This window comes from Helianthus annuus, chromosome 15 (assembly GCF_002127325.2).
Source record: "Helianthus annuus cultivar XRQ/B chromosome 15, HanXRQr2.0-SUNRISE, whole genome shotgun sequence".
NCBI classification, from domain to species: Eukaryota; Viridiplantae; Streptophyta; class Magnoliopsida; order Asterales; family Asteraceae; genus Helianthus; species Helianthus annuus.
In genome coordinates this window covers 61,753,861-61,777,177 of record NC_035447.2, presented here as the reverse complement: position 1 = coordinate 61,777,177, position 23,317 = coordinate 61,753,861, and the positions used below count along the sequence as shown (strand labels likewise).

Sequence of the window (23,317 nt, the reverse complement as noted above, 5' to 3'; positions counted from 1 at the left end):
ACGGATGGTAATTAGATCAAAGGCTGGCCCGTTCGGAGGGGCTATCCGATCGGCTGGCCTGCCCGATCGGCTGGCCTACTCGATCGGCTGGCCTGTCCGATCGGCTGGCCTGTCCGATCGGCTGGCCTGCCTGATCGGCTGGCCTGTCCGATCGGCTGGCCTGTCCGATCGGCTGGCCTGTCCGATCGACTAGCCTGATCAACTGTATTCGACAATTTTTGCAAGTTTTTCGGTGGTTTTGGTCGAGACGTTTGCTGGGACGCGTTAAACAACTGAAATTCTACCAAAACCGGCTTGTTCTACCGGCCGGGAATCACCCCCTTCCATCAGAACTCGCCGTTCTTGGTGGTTTTCCCTTGTTTAACCCGAAATTGGTTGCTTCATCGTTAGGAATCAGGTTTTTGACCAACACGACACTAATAATGAGTAGAAGATCGCTATAAGCTCTGATTCCATCGTTTTTGAATACTTTGATAGTAAAAGAGTTGAAAGAAGGTTGGAAAACCATCCTTCAATCCTCTTATTCATGATGATGTGTAGATCTGATGTGAAAACCTTGTTTATTCTTGTGGAAATCCCTTAGATCTGAGTTGTTCTTGGTGGAATGAGGCCAACCCTTGAAGTTCATAAGAACTTCATGATGACATCACTCTAGAACACCTCAAATCCGTTGATTTCACGGTTAAAAGTTGAGATTCAAAAGATAGAAAGGTGAAGGAGTGCGTGTAGATCATAAAAGTACAAGATTTGAGGTTGAAACTTACAAGAATCACGAGAAACTGAGAGGAAAGAGCCCCAAAGCGTGCTGGTCGAGTGAGAGCTCCACATCAAGTCTATTGATGTGAAAGTGGAGGTATTTATAGGGCGGCTATCCGACATGGCGGATGTCTGATCGATCAGGACGGCTGTCCGACAGGACGACGCTCTGACAGGACGGCGCTTCGACAGGACGGCTGTTCGACAGGACGATGCTCCGACAGGACGGCGCTCCGACAGGACGGCTGTCCGACAGGACGACGCTCCGACAGGACGACGCACCGACAGGACGGCTGTCCGATCGAACAGGACGACTGTCCAACAGGACGGCTGTCCGACAGGACGACTGTCCGATCGAACAGGACGACTGTCCGACAGGACGACGCTCCGACAGGATGACTGTCCGATCGAACAGGACGACTGTCCGAAAGGACGGCTGTCCGACAGGACGGCGCTTTAAGTTTTGGCGTTTCGTTTCAATCGTTAAGCGTTGCGATAGTTTGTTTACACATTTTCATATATTTATATTATTATTTATTTATGTATTATAATTAATCACAAAAAGGGTCGTATATACGTATCTATATATCCAATATTCGGTGCGATGATCGAGTTACGCGTGCCTTTGAGTGCGTTCTTCGATGTGATGTGCCACAAGGATTATCGGGGCACTACTTGCTCGTATTGCCGTCATCGTCACGATGGTTGGAGTCATGGTACTCACCCGAAAGTCCTTGTTAGCGTTGATTGTTTATATTTTGACACCTCACGGTTATCGAGGATGGTAGATTAAGTCCTCACTCAACATAATCGTGAGTGTTATTATTTGCGAAAAAAATAGCTTGTAATAGCGATAGAATATGCGTAATTATTCGATTATGCTTCGATATAGCGATGTACCTGATATTGTTACATTATGATCTGAATCTCTGGTGCTAGGCGTAACGAGTATAGCGAGTAGTAACAACGCACGAAAGTGCGGGTTGTTACACTTAATATCTGGGGTTCTTACGGGACAAATTCTAAAAGTTTGCTAAGCTTATGGTCTTATGAGAGACTTAGCAGCACCTGAACCCAAACGTAACTCCTAGCAATAAAATCACAATAACGGATTTATCCGGTGTCATTATTAATGTGAACTGCCTCTAATCATACATCAGGAGGGTTAAGCGCCTCCATTCTTAATCCTTTTAAACTTAGCTGCAAAATCTTTGACAAATTTTAGGGCAGTCTCAGCTTTGACTGGTTATTTCTTACTCTATAAAACGTGAGTAGCTGAGGTAGATCCATTATGGATTTATAATAAGCAGACTTTGAAACCTTAATGTGCCCTTTTATTGCTGATGCTAACCACCAATGATTATTTGCATTAAGCTTAGATTTTTGGGTAGATTGAATAGGGTACTATCTCAGCCAATGAATAAAAATTTGTAACATACTGTCTACAGTCTAGAACTTTTATGGTGAGAGTTAGAAACTTTCTTATTCCATCTTTTTCCATTTCGTGACGCGGATGATAGGTTTTTCTAATAAGGTCATTAAAACTTGGTCCATCCCATATTGTATAAGAGGATCTTTCTTGTGGACTTCATTAATGTCCTCACTAATTTGGGTATTGTTATCGAATGACTGTGATGCATACCTTACTGTGTCCTTTCCAGCATAACCGCTGATACACTTAATGGTTTCTACTTCATCTAACAATTTCTTGCAATCGATGGCCCCTTTTTATTATTGAAGTCTCTTGACTTCCAAGAGACGAAGTACTTTTAAGTACATCCTAAAAAGAATGGGGCTTCTTGCCATGTATGATTTTGTTTGGGTTTACTCTTCGCATTTGAAGTGTGAATATAGCTCTTCTTATGAGCAGCAACATGTGTTTTAAAGCAAGCATCATTCAATCTTCTTGAACCTTTTCATGACTTTTCTCATAGCCTTTCTAACAGTTGCGTTAATTACAGTTTTGGAGATTAACTCCATTAATATTGAGGTTCACATTTGATGCACCATTAACATTTGTCGCCTCTCTAGCATCGCGACTGTTGTTTGTCTCTTCTGAGTTTTCCATACTCGAAGCTTTGGCGTTAAATACCATATTCAACAAGTGCTTAGGCAATCCATACCTAGTGTCTCCTTGAATTGTCAAAGGCTTACCATAAGGTGTCTTGATAACTACTTGCTTCTTATCACACACAATATAGGCTTGGTTTTAAGACGACCAATCCATTCCTATCACAATATCGAGTCCCTCTTATTTTTAACGGAAACAAGGACAGTGGAAAAGAATGATTCCTAATGGATATAAAACATCCATCTAATATTGTTGAAGCATTCTCTGAGGTACCATCGACCAATTCTACTTCATATTTAACGCTTAGAGTTTTAACAGGCAGATTTAATAATTTACAAAATATTATTGTCTATGAAAGACTTATCTGCACTTAAATCAAATAATACTCTAGCATAAACGTCATTGATAAGGAAAGTACCTGTTGTGACATTGTCATCCTGAACGGCCTCTTGAGCATTCATTTGAGAGCCCCCAGCTTTGGCCTTCTTAGCCTCCCCAGGCTTCTTGGTTTTATTTGGGCAATTAGTTTTGATGTGCCCTTTTTCATTGCAACCATAGCAGGTTGCGTCCTTTATGTCTTGGCACTCCAAAGTCTTGTGCCCTTCCTTATTACAAATTCCACAAGGCTTAGCTTGTGAATCTAAAGTGCCTTTCCCTTTAGTCGCCTTCTTCGGGCAGCGGGTCTTTATGTGCCCCTTCTCGCCACAACCATAGCATGTGGCGTCCTTCAAGTCCTTGCATTCATGTTCTTGTGATCCATCTCTTTACAGATGACACATCCCCTGGTCTATTCATAGAAACATTTTCCGAAGTGCTTCTTCCCGCAGGTTTTACATTTGGGTTTTGCCTCCTTTGGCTTAGACATAGAAACATTTTCCGAAGTGCTTCTTCCCGCAGGTTTTACATTTGGGTTTTGCCTCCTTTGGCTTGGACTGGTTATAGTTTGAACCGGTCTTACCCTTTTTGTAACCGTTATTTGGGGTATTATCACACTTTCGCTTATGATCCTTTAATACTCAGTCCACAGCTTTGTTTACGGCTGTATCTATCATATCCTGTAACTTGGTGCCCGTTAAGTTCAGTCTTGCATCATTATTCTGATCAGTTGGATGATTGTGAGCTTCAGATGAGTCAGCCATGATGAAGCTTTGAAGGCTACAAACCAAGTAGTAATAATTTGTTTAATTATATAGTGAATTGTCGAATTTGATGATTAAATAGCCATGGTGCAAATAAACCATATAGGCCAATAGATAGTATTTAATTTGTTTGATTATGTTTTGCCTAGGATTTTAATTAAACCATCCTTGGCGTTTAAATGGAATATAATCCTTCATATTTATTAGACAGGGGACATAAGTCATGACTGTCAATGTCATACCGACATTTTATATAGCACAAGGGCTTGTTCCAAAGGACTTTTGATGGCACAGAGGCCTTGTCACTAGGGAGATTTTAAAACATAATCAATGATCCTTTGGGTCGGAAAATTTCACAGTTCATTGTCTTGACAAGAAGTTATGAAATAAAACTATCTTTTTCATGTATACATCTTTGCCCGTAGGTATACATCCCAAATGGATGTTTTGATGTGTACATCATGTTCGACGTTTATTAGCCATGATTCCCATTGATCATTTATGCTAAATAAGGGGTTTGGAAGTTCCGAATATAAAGATGACAAGTGTGATTTTATCGCATCACCTGTTGTCAGGAGTGTTAACACGTTTTCAGATGTTAACAAGGATTGGAATCTTTTAAATAGGTTTTACCATCTTGGCCATGTCTGAACTGACATCTAGGTTAGGTTTTACTTTTAAGATTCTTTTTTTAAATATTTAACTCAGAACAATCCTAAAGTGAGATGTTAATAAGGATCTGAATCTCTTTTAAACAGGTTTTACCATCATAGCCAGGTCTGACATTCAAGCTAGGTTATACCCTTTAAGATTCTTTTTAATATATATATATTGGCAGATCATTTACAAAAAGGAATGATATTCCAATTTATTTCATATATTATATTCATATATAATGATATAAATGAAATTTAGATAAAACATCCCAAAGATTTCAAAAGAGGTACCGAACTGCCCGAAACAGGGCTTGAAAGAAATAATGTTGTCCACGAAGGGATTGAAAGATACGTATGCCCTTATAAGGACTTACTAAGGAAACGAACTTCAGTAAAAGGAGTTTCTTCTTCATTTTATTTATGAATGTTTTCTCCTTGGTTGCACGTTAATCCTAGTCGCAGTACGAAGCTCGGCCTTTCCTAGGCTTCAAATGGGGAGCATTTCCATTACGGCTTCTTTGCTTGGCGACATATTAAAAATATATAAAACTGAAAGCAATAATTCTCCGAATAGAGATGAGAGTATTCCTATGTTAAGTCTAGACTCAGGAGGTCAAGGAATGTGCTACTGTGTCATTGAGATTAAACACAAAAGGCTAGTGTTTAATTCACTCAATGTTGGCTCTGATACCAACCTGTCACACCCCGATATTTCCACGTATTACCGGGGGGAGTATCGTGACGTAGTTGATATCATCATAGTCAAACAACACAATTTAAATGCACAGCGGAAGCAAAAGATAGATTTATTTCAACCGAATAAAGTGTAATATCAAGTATCACAAAATGGCTGAAAAAGATCCACAGGCGGATCAAATAAAAAGGAAACTTTTTTCAACAGACTTTAAAGGCATCTAAGCTTGCGAGACTTTTATTTGATGCTAGGAGAGGCCAGCCTATTCCGATTAGTACCTACACTTAGCCTTTTTGGGAAAATACATCAGTTTACACTGGTAAATACAATTAACTGACTCATTTTGAAAAGGTTTAGGAAAAATTGATTTGAATGCACAAGGCACAAAATATTTTATAACTTGGGATAATTATTTTTTTATATAAACTGGTAAAAGAATTACATGTTCGTTATACGTTTAGTAGCCCGGGTTGAATGTCGGGTTAAAGATTAATAGACACACCACATGATATAGTCCCGCGGCGAGTTATTCTCAAAACCGACGGTTATATCTCTTTATTTATAAATGCACTGGCGAGTGTACGCCTACACCCCGTGCTAAGGTCGTGGCCATTTCTATGAATGATGCCAAGGATATCCGGGACATGGTCATTAACCCCCCAACGGCTTTAAGCAAACAAAACAATTTAAACGGGTCATCTCAATGAGTTTAACCTTATTATGATTAACAATTCAATGCCCGACCAAGCGGTATTTTATATACCGTACCCCAAGCCCGTATAAGGGAAAATAAGTTAAGAGTATTTACCTGAGCTAAATATAAATTCAATCCTAGCCGTATATCAAATCAGCAAGTACAGATAGCTTTTACTGGGCTCCTAAATCTGGAACGAAGGTTTTTAATAACCTATTAGATTCCTAGCGGGTCTTTAATTAAGCCTAAACTTAGACCGGTTAGTTTTAAAAAGAAGATACGGTTCAAAACACATGATTATGCGAAGACCGGATTATAATGTGGTTTAGACCCGACAAGCTTGTATACTTGTTTAGTATGGGTAAACTAAACACATTCTGGATTTTGAGATAAAAATGATAAGGTTTGACCTGTTTCGGCTAATTTATGCAAACTAGTTACATAAGCCGATCCGAACGCGAAAAGTGCGTAACGGGTAACCAAATGAGTCATGAACAGGTTTCCTAAGTTAATATGCCTTTAATATGTTGTGATATCAGTAGTATACCTTCCATTATGCCCAAAACGAATTTAAACTCAAACTATGCCCCGTAGGGGCATTTTGGTCATTTTAAAGGTTATAAAAGAGTTTAAATAATAATCTGAGTTACAGGTCTGATATAATAAGTAAAAATACTTAATTTAATAAGTTATAACAGTAGGGTATTACATATATGTGAAATTTATCATTTATAACTCAATTATGCACCGAAGGGGCATTTTGGTAATTTCACATAAGCCTAAAAGGTCAATTCTGGAAATCTGAGTTTAAAACTTTTGCTTACTGTTAAAGTATGTAAATTTACTAAAAATATCAATAGGTATCAAGTCTTATATATATAAAATAGTTTTTATACATGCTATGCGCTTAAAACGCGTAAAAAGGCGGTTTTAAGCGATTTCCGGGTTTTTAAAGGAAAGTTGATATTTTTATCATTCCAAAAAGCTTAAAATTTTTTATTTATCGTATAAAATCAGTAGCAAAAGGTTTGGGGTCAAAATGTTTTGTAAAACTTATTTTATAGGCCGAAAAGGGCAAAACCGGCAATTCCCGAATCAAGCTTAGAACCCTATGTTATGCTCAGCCTAAAAATAAATAAAAATCTTCAAAAATCCCAAAATATTTTTTTAAATCAGTATGTAAAAAGTTTGGTATCAAAATTGGGTTTAGATAGGCTATACGCTAATTATGTCGTTTAATAAATAAAAAGCTTTTCATTTACGCTAATGAGCATAACTCCTAATCTAGACCTCAAACTGATGTCAAATTTTAGGGACAAGTTTATAAATCAGTAATTAATGTTTCTTATTTTTTACATTTTAAAAAGTCACGTTTTAAGGTGAAAAGGGCATAATAGTCAACATTTAAGCATATAACGGGAACATGTAAATGAATAGGATAAATGAGTTTTAGAAAACATTTTGACCCAAACCTTTTGCTACTGATTTTATATGATAAATAAAATATTTTAAGCTTTCTGGAATGATAAAAATATCAACTTTCCTTTAAAAACCCGGAAATCGCTTAAAACCGCATTTTTACGCGTTCTAAGCGCATAGCATGTATAAAAACTATTTTATATATAAGACTTGATACCTACTGATATTTTTAGTAAATTTACATACTTTAACAGTAGGCAAAAGTTTTAAACTCAGATTTCCAGAATTGACCTTTTAGGCTTATGTGAAATTACCAAAATGCCCATTCGGTGCATAATTGAGTTATAAATGATAAATTTCACATATATGTAATACCCTACTATTATAACTTATTAAATTAAGTATTTTTACTGATTATATCAGACCTGTAACTCAGATTATTATTTAAACTCTTTTATAACCTTTAAAATGACCAAAATGCCCCTACGGGGCATAGTTTGAGTTTAAATTCGTTTTGGGCATAATGGAAGGTATCCTACTGATATCACAACATATTAAAGGCATATTAACTTAGGAAACCTGTTCATGACTCATTTGGTTACTCGTTACGCACTTTTCGCGTTCGGATCGGCTTATGTAACTAGTTTGCATAAATTAGCCGAAACGGGTCAAACCTTATCATTTTTATCTCAAAATCCAGAATGTGTTTAGTTTACCCATACTAAACAAGTATACAAGCTTGTCGGGTCTAAACCACATTATAATCCGGTCTTCGCATAATCATGCGTTTTGAACCGTATCTTCTTTTTAAAACTAACCGGTCTAAGTTTAGGCTTAATTAAAGACCCGCTAGGAATCTAATAGGTTATTAAAAACCTTCGTTCTAGATTTAAGAGCCCAGTAAAAGCTATCTGTACTTGCTGATTTGATATACGGCTGGGATTGAATTTATATTTAGCTCAGGTAAATACTATTAACTTATTTTCCCTTATACGGACTTGGGGTACGGTATATAAAATACCGCTTGGTCGGGCATTGAATTGTTAATCATAATAAGGTTAAACTCATTGAGATGACCCGTTTAAATTCTTTTGTTTGCTTAAAGCCGTTGGGGGGTTAATGACCATGTCCCGGATATCCTTTGCATCATTCATAGAAATGGCCACGACCTTAGCACGGGGTTTAGGCGTACACCCGCCAGTGCATTTATAAAAAAAAGAGATATAACCGCCGGTTTCGAGAATAACTCGCCGCGGAACTATATCATGTGGTGTGTCTATTAATCTTTAACCCGACATTTAACCCGGGCTACTGAACGTATAACGAACATGTAATTATTTTACAAGTTTATATAAAAAAAAATAATTATCCTAAGTTATAAAATATTTTGTGCCTTGTGCATTCAAATCAATTTTTCCTAAACCTTTTCAAAATGAGTCAGTTAATTGTATTTACCAGTGTAAACTGATGTATTTTCCCAAAAAGGCTAAGTGCAGGTACTAATCGAAATAGGCTGGCCTCTCCTAGCATCAAATAAAAGTCTCGCAAGCTTAGATGCCTTTAAAGTCTGTTGAACAAAGTTTCCTTTTTATTTGATCCGCCTGTGGATCTTTTTCAGCCATTTTGTGATACTTGATATTACACTTTATTCGGTTGAAATAAATCTATCTTTTGCTTCTGTTGTGCATTTAAATTGTGTTGTTTGACTATGATGATATCAACTACGTCACGATACTCTCCACCGGGCCCACCGGTAATACGTGGAAATATCGGGGTGTGACAGGTTGGTATCCGAGCCAACATGGAGGGAATTAAACACTAGCCTTTTGTGTTTAATCTCAATGACACAGTAGCACATTCCTTGACCTCCTGAGTCTAGAGATATGTTGGCTACCTGGTCGGGGGTTAAGGGAATGGTTTGGTAAGGTTCTTGCCTTGTTCAGTGTATAGATCCTTGAAGGACCTGGGTTAAGCTTAGTAGGACGTCCTTCAATACCCACTGGTATTGGATGGCGGGGGTGCGAATTTCTTGATCCCCTCATATGTAAACTACTATTAATACATTAACCCGGCTACTTGGGATTGTATCCCTGCTGACTCAAACCACTTAGCCGAGGGTAACGTCACCTTCAAAAGAGGGGCCTACCACATTACGCATTAATAACTTAATTAATTATCTTTCAATAATCCAAGCCTTTAGGATTGTATCCTTGCTGACTCAAACTACTGGGTTGAGGGTAACGTCACCTTCAAAAGAGGGGCCTACTACTATAACTAAGATAATCTCTTAAAAAGTGCAAAAGTGTGGAAAACATCAAAGGTTACACCAAAGGCGAGTCGGATCCAAGTGATTCATCTTGTCTATCTGTTTTATTTTTTTTTATTTTCAGCATTTTTAGTTAGTTTTCATTTTCTTGTTTAAAACATTTTTCTAATATTTTTTATTTGATTAGACGTTGAGGATAAACCGATACTAAAAGTTCTTGTGTCCTTGGACGACCTCGGTATCTTACCAATGCTATACTATGCTCACGATGGGTGTACTTGCCCATATGTGTGTTTAGTGTTAGTAAAATATCGTGTTTTATAAATTTAAAACTTGAGTAAAGTGTTAAAAAGGGCTTAAAATATACTTAAATATATATCACACCTAGCACACACCACCTACGTATTGATACTCTATGAATAAGATGGATGTTGCACCTGTTGTATTTGAATGAACCAGAAAAGAAAACATAAATTAGCACAGATTAAGAAATTATAAGCAGGACCATGGGTGTATTGAAGAATTCATCAATAGAAATTAGTGGTAAAGTTTAAAGATGATGGAGTGGAGGTGGGGATGGTGACAAAGGTTTCCGGTAGCAGATGATGGAGGTGGTCGGAGGTGATAGTGTTTTCCCGGTGGTGGAAGACTGTGGGTGGAGGTGGAGATGGCTAGAGGTGATGGTGGTAGATGATGGCGGTGGCTGGTGGAGGTGGTGATGGTGGCACATAAGTAGCCAAGTCAACAAATAACAAAGTTGTGTCTACGTCATCAGCAATGTCAGCAAAAAACTAACTGGGTTATAACCCAGTTAGCAAAGGATTATTGGGGGCCAAAATCTTACAAGTTGAGATTGTCACAGAGAATTTTTGAAGTTGGGATTATTAGTGGCCAACGGGTGAATCTTCGGATTATTAAAATCCAATAACCCTTTAATAAATAACTAAGTTGTTAATATAACGTTACCGCAATAAAAAAAGTACCATTTTTTTGCAAATGTCTAAATGATAGTTGGTAACTTGGTACCTTAAATGTTTTTATGTATTGTGTTAAATGTCAAAAAACATTTGCGCACTTTGTCAAATGATAATCGTTAATTCAAATCAACTCTGATTTAATCAAAAAGTAACAATTTTTTTGAGTTCATTTCTAACTTGTAAATGTCAAAATGATAGTTGTTACCTTAAATATTTTTACATACGCGTTTGGTAATTGTTTTAACGTACAATGTCGAATGTCAACAAAAGTTGCGCACTTTGTCGAATGTAAACGTTTTTTTTAAATGTCAAATTTAAACTCACACGTGTTTTTTTACGTACAGTGTCGAATGTAAAAAAAATTGCGCACTTTGTTGAATGTAAATGTTTTTTAAATGTCGAATATAAACTCACACGTAAAATGTTTTTTTTTATGTACGGTATCGAATGTCAAAAAAATTTCACATACGGTGTCGAATGTCAAAAAAAATTTCACACGGTGTCCAACGTAAACTCATACGCAAATGTTTTTTACGTATGGTGTCGAATCTCAATTTTTTTGCGGACGATGTCGGATTTAAGTTTTTTTTTTTTTGCGGACGGTGTCGAATGTAAATTAACAACACCGAACCCTAAAAAAATTCAAACCAACTCTGGTGCAATTAAAAGGTACCAATTTTTTATAACAATACCACAAGTTAAATTAAATATATTAACAACACAAATGAGAGAAAAGGATGAATAAACTTTGAAAAAATAAAGAAAAAGATGAATAAACTTTAAAAATTTGAAAGAGAGGGAGATGAAGTATGAAGATTTATAAAAAAAAGGAAAAATAAAGAAAATTATATAGAAATATAGAGTTATGTATGACATAATGAGAGAGAAACATAAGGTGATGTATCACATAAGAAGAGAGATTGTAGATTAAAATGACTAATTTATACTTCTAGCAAAAAAACAAAACATGTATATGGGGTATCATCTGATTGGTGTATGTGAGTGATCTTATGGTTCTCGCAAGTGGGTATGGTTTTCCCTTATATATATATATATATATATATAGGGTCAGGATTTAGAGAAAACGGTGAAAAGTGTGAGAACGGTGAGAACACTTATGAATCGTACGATCAAAACAATCCATGGACTAGATTGCGCGGTGGCGTTTTTGTAAATAACAACAATTTTATTATGTGGGACGCGCTTCATTAAGGGTAAAAGGGTCTTTTACCGCTCATATTCAAAACGCCATCAAATGATAAACGCCATACAAAAAAATAAAACGCCATTAAAAGAAAAACGCCAAAAACTAGTAATAAAATGCGTTAAATATTACAGGAAGATGAAACAACACAGTAACTGAATTTCAGTTATTAACATTTATTAGAAGAAATTCCCTCCTAAATTACGTGCCAAAAACATCATTATATAAACAAGTTAAAACATAGCTTCCATAATCACTTCAATCTACCATTTTCTGCAAAAAAACATCATTAACCAAAAACGCCAACTTAACCAAAACGCCAAAAATGGCAACAATCGTTTCGTGGAGATACACTTTGGGAATCAGGCGATACGTCCTGCTTTTTGACAACAGAAGGAGGGTGTATGTTACGACGGTCAGGGCAATTCTGAAAATGGAAGAAGAGATACAGAGGCGAATCTTATCAATTGGCATCGCTATAGACAACGAATGCCATGAAACGCATATGCTTATGAAAGCATTAACCAGCAAATTTGGACCAATCAAAGCAGATGTGAAGCCAGACCCTGTCAGTACATCATGGCGTTTTGATGATGAAACAGACATGGTGACGGTTACATACGACAGCAGAGAGCAGGAAGTATACTGGCTTGAGAACATCATGACAAAGGAGCGTCTGGGTTTCATGGAAGAATTGAATAACGCCACTTGCACCAACACAGAAATTGACTCAAAATTGGAGTTGATGCAAGATATGTTCAGGTGGAGGGTTCAAAATCTTCAGGAACAAGAAGCTGATGAAGGTTAAGGTGATGACATGGAAGAAGATCCAGATGAAGACTCCGAGGAGGAAGAAGATGACGGAAGTGATAGATACTATTCAGATAAAGTACCTTCTGACGAAGGCTTTTAATTTTTTTCCTCTTTTTTTTTCTTCTATGTAATCTTCTTTTTGCTTTTTTAAGATAATTAAATGATATATTTCTCCCTTTATTAGCAAAACGCCAAAAAATACTAAAAATGCTTATTCCTTACAAAACGCCAAAAATTTCAAAAAATATTTTTCCTGCTTAATATTTTATTTACTCCGTTATTGTATTTTGTCATCTGGGTCTGCATAACGCCATTTAAAAAATCGCCAAACTTAGAGGATGGGCGTCTATAATACATTAAATACAAAAACAGTAACTGAAAAGACAGTTAATTTATTACTATCATTTATTACAATAAAAAGTCCCACCTAAACTGCGCGCCAAAAGACTCCTGTCTATACACAATGAAATTAATCACACCCAGAAAACACAAACGCCATATACTCTAGAAACCACTCACTTTAAAACGCCACAGATGGCAAAGCTTTCACTGAAATAATTGATACTTCTTCTAAGAGGGTTAACTGAATAATATTTTACTGAATGAGATGGACAAATATTCAAGAAAAAGAGACTGATGACAGTGATATGCCATCATGTGAGCTTTATTCTTGATGGCTATAGGCATGAATAAAGGAATCAACAAAAGTGTAAAATTATATTTTAGACTCCATTATTACAAATAGCATCAAGCAAAAGTTGATCTTCAATGACATGCCACCAAACAAGAATATCACACCAAAACACAGAATGCCACTAAGCAGATTCTTCTGAAAAAGACGGGGTTTATGTAGGAAAGTTGGAATCTAGCTAAAGAATTCAAAAAAGGTTCAAAACGCCAAAAAAAATCAAGAAGGAAGAGGCCGATGACAGTGAAGATTCGGAAGAAAAATTAGATTACCATTTTTTATTATTTTTGTTTTTATTTTATATTGTTTTGATATCAAGTTATATGTTGTTTTGCTATCTAATCCTCTAAAATAAAATATATTATATAAAACGCCAAAAACTACAAACACCAAAACGCTAGTAGAATGAAAACTGGGAGAACAGCTGCTGGCAAAAGCACCTTGTAAATGGTATTAAAACGCCAAAAAAAATTGGTCTTATTTTAATCTTATGCAAATATTAATGACTCATAGTGAATTATTATACAAAACGCCAAAAAAGTTAACTAGAAAACGATATAACGCCAAAAAATTATATATGTGACACAAAAACAATTAATTCAACGCCAAAAAGTTTAATAAATACAATTAACGCCAAAAAAAACCTAGACGCCACAAAATATTATACCGCGTTGTGAAAATAAAAGAAGAATGAAAAGACAAAAAAGCCCCTCTGCCCTTCTCTATGTCGCGGGACACGTGTTGGGCCAGGATGCGTTCTCACCGTTCTCACACTTTTGAGCGTTTTCTCCTGAACCCGTTTCTATATATATATATATATATATATATATATATATATATATATATATATATGTGTGTGTGTGTGTATAGGGTCAGGATTTAGAGAAAACGGGGGAAAATGTGAGAACGGTGAGAACAGTTATGGATCGTCCGATCAAAACAATCTATGGACTAGATTGGCGCGGTGGCGTTTTCGTAAATAACATAAATTTTATTACGTGGACGCGCTTCATTAAGGGTAAAAAAGGTAAAACATCTTTTCTCACATAAAACGCCGTTAAAATATAAAACGCCAAGTAAATACAAAACGTGAATTTTATCACCGCATAGTTTTTTCTGTGTTTTTATTTAAGCTCTCAGACTACAAAAACGCCATAAAATGTAAAACGCCATAATATATAAACGTCAAGCCTTACATCCGGATAAATGTTAATTGTATTTATTGTTATAAAATAATATCCCGCCTAAACTACGCGCCAAAAAATGCTATAAATAGAAACGTCTCACCACCTTCCGTTTATCACACCAAAAAAACACACAAAAACATAATGGTTCCTAAAAATACAACTCACTGTAAAACGCCAAAAAGTTGAGAGAAATCAACGATGGCAAACATCTTTTCTTTGATACTCAGTAATGTTCTGCATGAAGTTTTGCTGCATGAGATGGACAAATTTCAAGAAAGAGGGACTGATGACACACATATGTCATTTTGTCTTCTTTGTTCTTGAAGAAGGTTTGGATGAATAGAAGAGACATATCCCAGTGTAAATGCTACTTTGGCCTCGATGATTATAATGAAGATGACGGGCATATAGCATCCACCCACACGGAGTCGATCTATGTCTCCAACATCCACAAAGACACTTCAACACACGAACAAAGAAAATAAACCACGTCAAACCCAAAACGCCATTTATTTGTGACAGTTCTTGTAGTTTCGAAAGAAGAAAGAGACTGATGACATTGAAGATTTAGATCATAAAGTGCTTCTATTTGTTTTTTTTTTTTAATTTTCTTTTTCTGTTGTTTGTTATGTAATTTTCAGCTAAGAACAACAATACATTAATTCTGTAGTGAAAAAATATAATAAAACACCAAACGAGCAAATGCTTGTGAAACGCCACCATGCCATAAAACGTCCCAAAAACTACCAAACTATAATAAAATTACTTTGAACAAGTACTATTATAATGTGCAAAGAGAATAAAACAAAAAGTGTCATCTTTATCTAAACGCAATTGAAAAACAAAACGCCATAATTACAGCCGTCAAGATGGGACGTGTTACACCATATAACAGATGAATCTGAAAACAAAACACGGTAAATGCAAACAGTAAAATGAAATGACGGAAACATAATTACTAACATTTATTATATTGAAAGCCAAAATCCTTGGGGAATTGAATTTATTTATCTTACTAGGTTAATGCCCGCGTAATACGCGGGTTTCAACCAAAAACTGATTATTTATATTTAAAATTTAATATTATGTAAAAAACATACATCGGAAGAAAAAAACAAAATTATTGAAATTGCGGAAAAAAAGTTCCTTGTAAAAAGATCGTGGAATATACATTTTTGTCTGTACGTTAAAATTTTTGAAATAATCATTTGAAAGCAATAAACGTTCAAGTAACGAGATCCATCCCTCTACTATGCGAGTTAGTTTTTTTTACCAACCAATGCTATGCCAGAAAGTTTCATGAGGAACATTGCCTGATGTTGAAGCCTAACAATGGAAAACAAACAAAATTGTTAGTTTGACATTTTATTTTATTCTATTCATCACATGAAAAAGATGAAATGTTTGACCTATCATTTAGATTAAAAGCTTTTACTATACAATTGAAACACGACACCTTTATAGCATTAAAAGTATGCAAAACTTCTAGCAAATAATATATGGTGATGATCCATACCCATTTGACCCGTTATATAACTCACTAAATCATTTGCTTTTTGGTGTATTATTTAACTTACCTTGCACACTTCAACTGGTCGTGGTGGCGAGGAGATCCACTAATACATCTAAAGGATCCGACATGTAATGATCGTCTTCTCTTGTCAACAGAATAATAGTTTCTTGATACAAAAACCACAATGTATAACATTTTTCTCAACAACACACCTGCATGATTTGCATCAAAGCATGTAGTCATTAACCATCAAGATTGACAATATACCTAAAAAGAAAGGGACATAAAGCGATGGAAACTGAAATGTTTCGTTAATGACCAGAGCAACAAATACTTTATCCTAACCATGTAAAGTAAAATACCATATCTTATAGCAAATTAACATGTCTCTATTTATTCCTAACCATATATAATACAATTACCATATATCAATTGGCTATAAGATAATGACTTTGAACCGATATTGTCACTTGACGATTTTTTACACTTTTTATCTTTTTCATATGTTGTCTTGTAAATACGAACATTTAACCTTTGTATTACCTTATAACTAACATTGTGATCCATCTCTACATCTTTCAGTAAAACTAATCTCAATATCTAGTAACAAAGTTGTAAGAGATCAAAATTAAACTCTTTCCGTCTTCAAAATGTTTCCTAATTTGCGAATAGGTCATCGTTATAATAGATCTAGTACTGTAGTAACATTGCATCAAGAACCATTTGATTTGCTAAAAATCATTATCATTGCAATACAACTATCAATGCATTCCGGTCAATGGCATGCAATGTAGTACGCACGATTCTCCATTAATTATCGAATTAGAGGCAGTGAGAGACGAACCTCAGTGTGTACTAACCAGTTGATTCCTGCACCAGATCCCATGTTCCAGTGATATGTAGGTCGCCTCCCATCCAAACAAACTACAAAAAAAATCATGTGTGAGATAATAAATACACTAACTTCAACTATTTTTTTTTTTTGTGAAGAGAAGAAAGGGATCATTGAGTTTTAGTTATTTTACCAACTCCTATATCCACTGCACTTTCTAGATGCTATATTAACATAGAAGCTATACGTTCTCATCACGCTTAGTGAGCCTATCAGTATTATACATAGCTATAGACGTGTCTTTTCAAACCTCATCCTGCTAATTAACCAAAAACACAAGAATAAAACACTTTTTTACTATCAAAATCAATGCAGTTCAAATAATGACTTACATTCCATCTGCTTCGCCTCCCACCATTTGATGTCCTGTTCAAAATGCTATAACATCCAATTAAACAAACAATACATAATCAAAATTAAGCAAATTCAACATAAATTTAAAGGCAATCATTTCAATTAACTTAATAACAAACCTCCCACTCTTGCTATGAAGCTGATCAGTTACCAACACCAAAGCCAAGATGAAAAATCGCTGAAATTTACCCCCTTAACAATCTGAGATTTCAAATAACTTATATTCCAAAAACAATTACCAGATCCAAAGAATTAACACTACAAAACTAAGTTTTGACAATCACAGAAAACATAACATCATTTCAAATCCACTTCCAATTGAATAACTCGGACAGATTTAGATCATGAGACAATCGGAGGTGCGACATCACCTCATTACCTGGTCTTTCGTTGGATAAGCCGCCAGTGGTCCACCGGAAACTCACTGGTCTCCTTCTACCCTGATCTATCTTCACTCGAGCCATTTCTCTCTCCAAGAAAGTGATTAACCAAAAGGATATAAATATATCAAACCCTTATAACATATCAAAATCAACAATATACCTCGGATATAAGTCAATTCTTCGGAAAAAGCTTCACAACTTCATGAGTAAGAACAACAATGCCTACAAATCACAAATCAGAAGTAATTATAAAAAAATTTTCAAAATATTAATAACTAAACAGATGGATTACAGACCTAATTATGTTGTCCTCAGAAAAAGATTGCACAGGTCCACTGACTTCCACTGCAAGACTTTCATCTGCTCATCTTCGCATCTCATTAACAACGATAAGAATTGAAGACACAAGCCTGCAAGTAGTCCCTATTTAATCAAATTAAACTAAAAACATGACTAATTGAAGTGAAAAAAACACACACCTATTGAAACAAAGAGGAGAGAAATCAGACAAAGCAGGTTGTGACTTTGAGGGTTTATCTTGTTGTTCATTAAACCGTTTGATCCTTCCCGTCATTGTTCTTAATCGCTCTACAAACAAAGTTGGTTCTTCAATCCTAACAAAATTATTAAACACTAAATAATAGGGTTAATAGTTGATTGAAGGATTCAAATTACCCAATTCGCACATCAAATTATTTCTTTTTTCATAGGCCAAAAAAAAGAAAAAGAAAAAATGGATACAAAACATACATCACCTTCAAATAGCCATTGATTCGTTCTTCAAAACTGTAACACCGCAAACAAAACATCTAATTTCTTTATAATTTGCTTGAAAAGCACAACTTTTTTAACAGTTAATAAAACTGAAATATGAAGTAATAAGAGAAAAATGGAATATTATTTATACACTTCTTTCACACTTTCTTATGGTTCTCAGACCGATCACACATTTTACACAACTTTTTTGCTTTCAAGTAGTCATATGATCATTAGCACACTTGTAGCACACCGTTAAAGGGTCATAAACTCAAGTAACCATTTGAATTAACTTTTTGTAAAAAATAATTATCTGATCAATGAACCTGTACTTGTTCTTAATTTTTATAGAAAACTTTGTATTTTCTCTTGCTGGTATGATACGATTCAAAACCTACAATCATTTCCAAAATCAAACGAAAACGCCACTGAAATTGAAAATATCCAGATCCAGGTCATACAATTCAAAAATTGCAATGAATAACTTACCTTCATCATCACTGATTGAACAATCGTTGATATCAACATCGATGTACTCGCTCTAGTCAGTGTGTTTGTTAATAAGAACCCGACCATAAGTCACCTAGCACACAAAAATCATAAGGTCAAAAATATATATTATTAAATCAAGATCCATTCAGCCCTAATTTAAGAACCAAAAACCCGCACAATATAAGTAATCACGACCTTAAATAAGCCCCAATTAGAAAACCGAAAACCGAAAATCTAATAGTTGATTCAAATGAAAGCATAAATTAAAACTGAAAACCATTTAATCTTACCAATCGAATAAATATAGCCTCTGTTAGTGATTTAGGGTTCAGTGACGTCAACACTCAGCACCACCATCACCAACGTTGATTACGGCGTTCACACATAACCAAGACTTCGTTGTCGTCGTCTGCTTCCAGAATCAGATTCAAGGAAAAGGAAATCAGATTCAATAAAAATGAAATCAGAGTCAAAAAATAAAAACATCATATTCAAGAAGAAACAACAGATCGATTAGATGAAAAAGTTTGGGTTTTTTAAAAAACCCTAATCAATGAACCAATATATGTTAAATCAACGTTAGGATTTCAAGAATAATCTATTACAGTTCGTATAAAGATTATCGACTGAAAAAATGAATAAAAATTGGAGAATCTAACCTTCTTGCTTGCGAATTGTGATATGAACCACGGTAATGAAACATTTGATTATCAAGACAGATGAATGATCGATGATGGAGAAACCCTAGATCTCTAAAGAACGAAGATTGAGAGAGAGACTATAAAACAAACTTCCATTATATGATTCTCTAATACTCGCACCAGACTTTCGCAGAGGGTGTATGACAGATTTTGAGAGAATGAGAGAGAGAGTATAGCGTATTAGAGTAGCTTCTCAATCCTGGCCTTAGAACAATGCCACATGTCCTCCCATTTGAGATATGCCACATGTATGCTTATGTGGCTGCTTATTTGGCATCACCCATAGGGTGACATGTGTCCCCCAATGGTTTGCTTTATTAAAGATATAGATTCAAAACGCCATAACTACCTGTCACTGCGCAGGAAAAAAAAAGTCATTACAAAAGTAGACCATGAGAACACAACTCAAACACGCCAAAACATTGTCTAAAACGCCACATATTGTCCAAAACAGCGAAAAACTTAAAAAAAATGGCTAAGGTTATTGCATGGAGGTTTAAAAGGTCGGAGAGACGATTCATCCCAAAGTTCTCTGATAGGAAAAAGAGAAAAATGGATTCCAATATCAACATTCTAATACCTTGCTACTGCTAGGCAAAAGGCCCTTTAGCAGCATACCTACATGAATGTTAAGTTTAAAGTTGTGTACATTCAGAGATAGTGATAGTGTTGTCCTTGTCAATATATAACTTATTATAGTGATTTAGAATTCCCTTTAAAATGGTGGAGATTATTAGAGGTTAATTACCGTATGGCGTATTATTTTTTTTATTATTGTTTATAGTTTTGAGTTTTTGGTAGTTGATAGTAGATTTTGATATCAGGTCGATTCGTTACTGTACGGGCATTCACTATAGCTTACTATAAAAAATATACTATATAGAGTTAAATTGTTTGGGTTGGTATGTTTATGTATATTTAGAACGTTTTTGAACCCCTAAAAATTTTAGGACTTCTGTGGTTGCACGCCTTTGGGCCGGCTCTGCAAAGTGTGATTGGTCAACAGGAATCGCCATCATATGGGGGTTGGTGGTCTTGGTGATGGTTTACACCATCGGCCACATTACCTGCACCCATTTCAACCCCGCGGTCACCATGGTTTTCGCCTCTTGGGAGAGATTCCCTGTGGAACATTTAAGTACTTAACATGTTAAATTGAAAGTTCCATTTGGGCATATGCATGGTATGGTTGGTATTATATGTGATACCCCAGGAAAACGTACAACACAACTAGCTTCCTCAGCAACTATGTGCTAAATTTCAGGACGAAATTTCTTTCAACTTGGGGATGATGTGACAACCCGTAACTTAGAGGTAAAACCGATCTTTTCGTTTCTACAATTTGGTTATTGATATGCACAAAATGCAACATATAAATTATATCAATTGTGGCATAAAACTAACCCTTTTTTAGTACTAATGTTGGAAAAAGTGTGCTTTTGTCTTCCTTTTGTATTTTCAGGATTAAATGAGCTCAAATTAACAAAAGAAGCAAAAAGACAGCAAAATCTAACATAAATACAAGAAAAGGAACAAAAGTGGAATGCCCAACCCCTCGACAACATCTTCCCAAGCAAAACTAAGAAAACAGAAGACTGAACACGCCCTGTGCTCAGCGAGCACGGGGTCGTGCCCAAGTAGCAGCAGAAAAGACAAACCTTTAGAAGCTTCTACTGCCCACCACGGGGCCGTGCCCAGTGGAAACGGGGGCGTGGTCAACTTCCTGCAGGGGCATTTATTGTAAGTGCGAACTACAATTAATGAAGAGAGAGGCGAGGATGGACACGGGGCCGTGCCCGAGCTTCTGTTCTGCCTATAAATAGGAGTGTTTGGAGCCATTTCAACTCATCCCTTGGCACACCACCTCTCTCACACTTCACCCACCACCCACCACCACCATAACACCATCATCCACCACCATCATCCATTGTCCATCATAGAGTGTGTGAGTCGTCTCGGGATCCAAGATTGATCGTAAGAGTTCTTGACAATCAAAGGCCATCTTTGCCTAAGTCTCTTACATCACTTGGTGAAGACAAGTGTTTAGTGTAAAAACTTTTTTTTTTAATCTTTTTCACTTTTTAATTGGTTTTGTATTAATGACTTTAATTACTAGTTTCTTATGTTGAAGGTGATTCTTCCTTATCGTTTGTTCGTGGTGTCTTGGCATTATTTTACTGTCTATATAAAATAAAAGATTTTCACCATTCATATCTCCATGGTCTATATGGAGGTATGTTGGCTACCTGGTCGGGGGTTAAGGGAACGGTTTGGTAAGAGTCTTGCCATTGTTCAGTGTATAGATCCTGCAAAGGACCTGGGTCAAATTTAGTAGGACCTCCTTCAATACCCAAAGGTATTAGATGGCGGGGGTCCAAACTCTTTGATCCCCTCATAAGTTAAACTACTATTAAAACTTTAACCCAGCTACTTAGGACTGTATCCCTGCTGACTCAGACTACTTAGCTGAGGGTAACGTCGCCTTCAAAAGTAGGGCCTACCACATTATGCATTAATAACTTAATTAATTATCTTTCAATAATCCGACCTGTTGGGGTTGAACCCTAACAGAGGAACAGATAATGTAAAGCCAAAACCGGATCCCATTAGTGGACACTTAATAAGCAGCAGTTTACTCTAATCTCTCCCCTTGACAGTGGTTATCTAACAGCTGATGGATGTTAAGTGCTGCTTAACTACAACAACTGATAAACCAAACTCTGATGATTATCTAACAACTGCTGAAGACAAACTCTGTTGCTCTATCTACTGCTGTATCCTGAGTACTGCTGAAGACTCAAGCACTGCCCTCTCAAAGACTAATCACCTTTGAAGAAAGCACTGAAGACTCAACATCTGTGCTAAGGCTACAACAGTGGAACGTGAAGCAGTAGTTTCCTTATGTTTTGTACTTTAGTGATTATCAGATGTTACATAACAGTAGTTTGTATAGAACAGTATTTATAGTTTGTTAGGTCGTTAGATGTCACTATCATGGTGACGTCAGCTGAAGTATATCAGTAGTTTGGTTTGCCTATAAGTATGACAGTACTCTGTACTGTTACACTTGATCGTTTTGAGTGAGTTTTTCTCCTCAATTCATCCTTTCATCTTGTGCAACCAACTCTGGTGTATCAGGCTGAGGGGGAGTTTAGATTGTAAGCCTACACTGTAATCTTTTGCTTTTATGTAAATCTTTTGACTCAATGAAAATCAATTGTTTATCAATCTACACTTTCCTTTGTTTGTGTTTACAAAGTTTGCTACTCATTTCCGATGCACTTATTCATTTTATGCAAACAAACACAATCACAGACAGCCTGAGATCCTAACAATTGGTATCAGAGCTTGGACAGTCAAATTCGATCTTACAATCAATTTGACATAACGGTTCAGCTCAAAATTCATTGATACTAAGGTTGGTTGTATTCAGTTGAAAAACAGAGTAACGAGTGAATCATGGTTAAATGAATATTCAAATACTCTGAAAATCAACCAAGATGTCATATGACACACAAATCTCACACAACAAGTGTTTTCATGCATATGTCACTCATAGTTTTCAGATCTGTAAAATATCTGATAAATTATGGATCGTTCGATGCTTTCAAAATTGATTTCAATTGTTGTTTTGATATTTGTGATGTTTTCAATAAACAACT

At 35.8% G+C, this 23,317-nt stretch overlaps 1 long non-coding RNA gene across 14 annotated transcripts; it reads right to left on the bottom strand.

The window, feature by feature from the left end:
• Positions 1 to 15,843: 15,843 nt before the first annotated feature.
• Positions 15,844 to 19,860, bottom strand: LOC118487630. 14 transcript variants are annotated; one of them, XR_004882213.1, is made up of 13 exons: positions 19,614 to 19,860; positions 19,245 to 19,363; positions 18,952 to 19,045; positions 18,462 to 18,492; positions 18,186 to 18,320; positions 18,003 to 18,116; positions 17,695 to 17,928; positions 17,443 to 17,501; positions 17,302 to 17,347; positions 17,103 to 17,228; positions 16,922 to 17,001; positions 16,142 to 16,289; positions 15,844 to 15,890 (listed from the first exon to the last, which is right to left on the bottom strand). It is a non-coding gene; the product is annotated as an uncharacterized LOC118487630 (long non-coding RNA). The 14 variants fall into 14 exon arrangements; XR_004882210.1 differs by having other exon boundaries at positions 17,443 to 17,524; positions 17,703 to 17,928; XR_004882202.1 differs by having other exon boundaries at positions 17,703 to 17,928.
• Positions 19,861 to 23,317: the final 3,457 nt, after the last annotated feature.